Source organism: Leptonychotes weddellii, chromosome 12 (assembly GCF_054177405.1).
Source record: "Leptonychotes weddellii isolate Sample4059 chromosome 12, ASM5417740v2, whole genome shotgun sequence".
In the NCBI taxonomy this organism is placed as follows: Eukaryota; Metazoa; Chordata; class Mammalia; order Carnivora; family Phocidae; genus Leptonychotes; species Leptonychotes weddellii.
The window spans coordinates 67,289,405-67,295,366 of NC_138380.1; the positions used below are offsets into that span (position 1 = coordinate 67,289,405).

At 38.1% G+C, this 5,962-nt stretch overlaps 1 pseudogene; it reads left to right on the top strand.

Annotated features, from left to right (window-relative positions):
• Positions 1-850: 850 nt before the first annotated feature.
• LOC102725992 (60 kDa heat shock protein, mitochondrial pseudogene) overlaps positions 851-5,962 on the top strand; it is a 48,569-nt pseudogene continuing 43,457 nt past the window's right edge.

Genomic DNA, 5,962 nt, shown 5'->3' on the forward strand with positions numbered 1-5,962 from the left:
TCACTTTTTGTCTGGTTATAGTGCTAAAGGGGAGAGAATTGGAACGTCTGAAATATGGATGGTGGTGTCAAAACCCATATAACTGTACAACTCAAGAGTGAACCCTAATATAAGCTACAGACTTTGGCTAATAACAATGTATCATTATCAGTTCATCAGTTGGAGCACACCAACCGACCACACAACTGCAAAATGCCAATAATAAGGGAGATTAGTATATGGGAATTCTCTGTGCTTCCTGCCCAATTTTTCTGTACACCTAAAACTGCTCTTGAAAAAATAGGCTCTTATTGAAGGGAAAAAAGTATGCAACTAAATCACAATTTAATAGCCCTACCTTCACTGAACTTAAAAACAACGGATGGTGTAAGAATAATCAAATCTATGCTATGTTATGCATACAGCTGAGCCTGAGGCACGCCAAACGACAAATGTGAGCTTCTTTGTATGGGGAGATCTTGAGACTCTCAGTCCCCCTCTGTCATTTTCCGTGAGACAAAGAGCAGCCCTTGCCACTCTTCCAGAAAAGCATGACCTACAATCATTAGATCCACTAGAAATTCAAGGGCAAAATTTCTACATTTGAAGGGAAGATTCTAGGATTGTATCTATTGTGTAAAATATGGTAAGAAAAGGGATTTTCTACCTCCAAACTGACAATACCGTCCCATTTATAAAGGTAGTAATTACCACCCCACCCATTCAGCCCACAGATATGTATAACTGTAATGAATATAGACATTTTGCATTCATCTAAACTGAATACATTTAAATGAATACATCCATTGTGCATTAGACAGAAAGTACCTTCATTTAGCCATTACTCCTGCTGTAACTACTTATTGTAAAAATGCAATTAATAGTGTCTGACGTTTCATTTTCTAATATAAGAGAAATCGATGAAAAATGTCAGGTAAGTAAGTTTTCTAGAAAGTTGCAAGTGACATCTGCTCAATTACAAACCATTTTTTAAGATTCAATATTTCTAAGAGTTATTGAGGGGAGAAACGGTCATTCCGAGATGCTGATCTACACGTTGTTTCGCCTTTGCTTGGGAACTGACTGCAAGTGTGTTCCCTTAAACAGATTCAGGTGATTGTCAAGTAAGTTCTCATTCCCAGGCCTTCTCTGTCTGTTCTGGGGCTAATACTCTGTATGGTTCTAAAAAATTGTGTTTACATTCTATATGTATTAAAAACAGGCCCGGAAACTCCCGAAGTGACGGACTGAAGTAGTATAACGGCAATGGCTTTAAGGACATGCAAGCCAGATAAATGCCAGTCCCAAGGACATTGTCTCTGTTTTCCTGAATGTCTGCTATCAGGTCTGATAAAAAGTCTACTACATTTGGTTTACTTGTTCTATAACCCAGAGATGTTTAAAAAGTGACTGTGCTCACAAAGACACTTCATTATTTCAAACTGGCTGCTCCAGGCTTCTATCTATTGTAATTGTAATAGGTAATTTACTTTCAAACTTTGAGAAAACTAGCAATTGTGAAAGAAGTATGCTGTACAGAAGCTCTGTACTCAAATCTTGAAATATTAACTGCAACCTGGGAAAATGTGTCAAAGAGAGGAAAATCTATTAAAAATGCTAGTTTGGGAAAAAGGCATTCACATGAGCTCAAGGAAATGCTGTAAACTAGATAATATTCATTTCAAGATCATAAAAAGATGTACAAAAGCCTGGCTCCACTGTCATATAATTTGGCAGAAATATTTGTCACTTATATTTTGCCCATTTATTATGATTCTCACAGAACTTTGCAAAATGTGGTTTAGTGCCTTCAGAAATCCCTAAAAGGAAAGTCTGTATACCAGTTTTATGGGTACACGCTTGCTTTTTTGAAAACAACCTAAAAACACTTGTCAACTGAAGTCAGAAACCCTGATTAGCTGGGAAAGTGTGGCCAAAGTCGATTTGTGTCATAATGGTGGTACCAAAGGTACATCCCACCCAGATGTGGCAAATAGACTATAGTCGTTACAGATTTTCACAGCTGCTTGAGCATTTGGAGGATCTGTACTTACTGTTAACACCAGGACCAATTTAATAAGCCATACAGCTGTGCCCCAATCTATTATGTGTGTGTGTGTGTGTGCTTGCACACACATAGGTGTATGTGCTTTGGACAGAGCCAGTCTAAAGACAGAGCAAGCTACAATAAAACAGAAGTTGTGGGTCCATCATAAAAGTAGTGGAATACAAAAGTGAGAATCATTATAGAAGCATGTCATTGGAAAGGACTTCAGAAATCCTTCTCCAGATAAAGAAATTTAATCCAGAAGTTTTATGGTTTGCCCAGGCTGGTGTAGGATAAGTAGCAGGTCTAGGATGAGAACTGAAGTTCTTGACTTCTATCTTTGAGACCAGTGGTAGGGCAATTAAAACTATCTCTTCATTTGGAAAATGAGATAGAACTAAGGGACTAGATTTTTGTGTCTCTGAAACTCGAGAAGTATAAATGAATATTCAGAGTCTTTAAGCTGATATAGATGTAGACATAGATACAGATATTCCCTTTCTTTTCTTCAACCACACAATCAAAATCTATTTAACCATATATTTAGAAAATTACGTTCTTGCTCTTGCAATGCCAGAAATGGAAAATTTTCAGTTTTAAACTCTCTTCTACAGAAGGAGAATCATATTCAAATATAGGACCCCTCTTCCCCTTATTCCCCTAAGCTTTAAAAAAAAGCTTTTAGTGCTTTATTAATCCACAGATTGTTAGTTACTGAGAGTTATTGGTGATTGAGCATGAATTTAGCCAGTGCTAAAGACTGACTCTAGAAAGGAAGAAGCTACCTTCTTTTCCAATATTGGAGGGGTATCTGAGATGGAAAGGAAGAAAAAGCAAAAAAAAAAAAAAGAATTCATACCTCGGACTTTTTTTTAAAACTTTTCTATGCTACCCTTGAAGGAGTTTGGTGTAGGGTAAGGATTTAGTTGTGTTATGAAGGTTTGTATTAGTTACTGTGCTATTCTACTGTACAAGAAAATGTAACACACAATTCCTGTTTGTAACACACAATTCCTGTTTTCAAAGACTCTCAGACCACCTGAGGGGATAGAATTAATTCATAGATTGCAAGCCACAACACAAAGGGATATATAATTATTTGGTGGGGGTTTAAAGTGCTATGTGTATTTAGAGAAGGGAACGAGCCATGCTGTTCTGTAATGTGCCTACATACCTAGGAGAATAAGCCTATTATGATAGAATTTGATAATGAGTCTCAATTGATAGTCTTGGATTTGACCTTTATATATAAAAAAATGAATGATACTCGATGGGCCCTTTAATTCTGGAATCTAGGAAGGTACATAAAATATTGCTGAGAATGAATGAACCTACATTTTGTGATGTAAACAATGCAGATTTTACTCTATATACTAATAAACAAGAAGCCACCCAAACTTTACGGAGGATGTGATTCCTATGCCCCATTTCCTCTTCTTTTCCAGCTGGTATTATTTCTGATCAGTAGCTAAGATGGGGAATGATGTTCCTGTCTGTGTTTTTCCTCTGTACACTCCTTTGATTATTTTCCCAGAACATCTCTCTTAGACTTTCTGCTTCTTGGGTCACAGTCTTCACACAAAGTCTGGGTTCACTTTGAACTTCCAAAGCACAGCTAAGTGATTTAAAAAAACTGAATTCCTACAGACTGTTTCCCCTCCATCCATTTTGCCACAGAAAAGCCTGACCGGCCGCTGTCTGCTTAAATACTCTGGTTGGAATCTGTATCCTTATTCATGGCTGCATTTCAGCAAATGTCTATTTTGTATTAGCTGCAGTGACAGCAGGGGAGAGTTATACCCCTTTTAGTAGAAAAAAGTCTCCTCTATAATATAAACAGAAAAGAAAACCTTCCCTGATAAGAAACAACGATGCCCTTAGACTTTGAAATAAATACATTAGGCATTCCCTAGGAGCAGCAGTGAAGACTCAGACAAGAGCATCCCTCGTCATTTCCTGAATGCCCCAATATCACAATGGCTTTACTTTGGATTTCCATGTAGGGAAGAATGCCAAGAGACAGGAAAAAAAGAAGTAAAACCTAGATGAGGAATACGGACAAAGACATGGAAGAAGAAAGAGAAAAGAGACACATGGGGTAAATAGAAGAACCCATATTCTCCCATGGAGGAGTGAGATAGAAGGCTAATGAGGAGGAAAGGATCAGGTTTATGGCAATGCAAAGTAGAATTTTAAAATAATATCCTGGAGGGGAGAAAAGGGATAAGTCATAAACATTTTCCTTAGTTAATTTTCCTTAGGTAATTTTTTTTAGCCAAAGGCTATTTGTGGGGGGATAAAAGGGAACATAGTCCTTTTAGGACTGTTTATGATTTGAAGTTTGTTTGTGGAGACTTGAAAGTATAGAAAGGTCAATAATATTTACATTGCATATGAATCATCTTTTGACCCTGACATTCTCGGACTGACAGAGTTCTTATCAGTGTTCCTCAATTGGAAATCTTCTGTCATGGGCTATTTTTCAGGAGTCCACACATTTTGTAGTAAATTTGTCTCAGTTGGAGACTTAAAGACCAGGACAGGAATTCAAAGATTAGAAATATTTATTAAGTTCTTACTGTGTTGCTATTGGTCTGTTAGGTGCCACAGGAACTGCAAAAGACCCAAGAGGTATTATCCCTAGACTAAAAGAATGTATAGTTAGCTACTGGAGGTAAAACCTGAGGGAAATAAGGGAGCACTTCACATAATAAAGAGTAAAAGCATTTAGGAGGTAGAGATTGGGGTTAGGCGTCTGAATCCTAACTCAACCTTTTGTAAACTCCATGGCCCTTCATTGCATCACTTAACTTCTGTAAAACAAGGATAAAAATGTCATTCTCACAGGATAATTGTAATAATTAAATAAGTTCAAACATAAAAAGCACCTCATACAGCTCCAGGCACCACAAAGAAGTCACATAACTCTAAATAGATAGAGACAGAGAGAGGTGTATGTGAATGTATAAAATAAATACAGTCTCCAATGCTAAGGAAGTGGGCAAAATGCAATGGTGGAGCAGGAATGGTGTCTACGGAGGCCTCAGTTTTGAAACTAGTTATTAAAAATGGAGGACGCAATATGTCCTTGTGGTTAGGAGTGTAGGTCTGTATCGGACAGCCTGAGTATAAATCAGACCTCTGTTCTTCATGTGTGTATGGCACTCAGCAACTCCAGCTATGATGTGTGCCTTCAACTATAAAACAGGAGTGTGAGATAATAGCAACTAACCCAGGGGGCCACTGTCCTCATTATGGAAACAAACCAAATGAAATCCTTGGCATTGCACCAGCCTCATATTGCTCTTTGTTTGGTTACTTTGGGTGTATTTCCTAGGTTAGAGAGTTTGTTTTTCATTTTGTTTTTACAGAGTTTAACAGCAAATCGAAGAACACAGCATTGGATTTGAATGTGATATACCGTGACAGTTGAGGACAAACAATAGGCTGGTTAGAGTAGACGTGTCTGGGCTGGAAAAGGAGACTGGGAGAGAGTCCTTGAGGACTGCACCAAAAAAATGTTGCCTCCAATAGGGAAGGGGGAGCCATGCCTCCCATAACTGCCACCCAAACAATGTAAGTAAATAAAGAATGGGCCCACAAAGTCCAATAAAAAGAATTTCTTCCCACAGGGAATAGATGTAGTTATCTGTAGATGACAAGTTTTCCTTCCTATGGGACCTGTCTTTATGTTGCAAACTAAAGGGGGAAAATTCAATGCAAAAACAAGTGGAAGCAGACATGTATCATATGATCTCATTGATATGAGGAATTCTTAATCGCAGGAAACAAACTGAGTGTTGTTGGAGTGGGGGGTGGGGTGGGAGGGATGGGGTGACTGGGTGATAGACACTGGGGAGGGTATGTGCTCTGTTAAGCGCTGTGAATTGTGCAGGACTGTTGAATCTCAGATCTGTACCTCTGAGACAAATAATG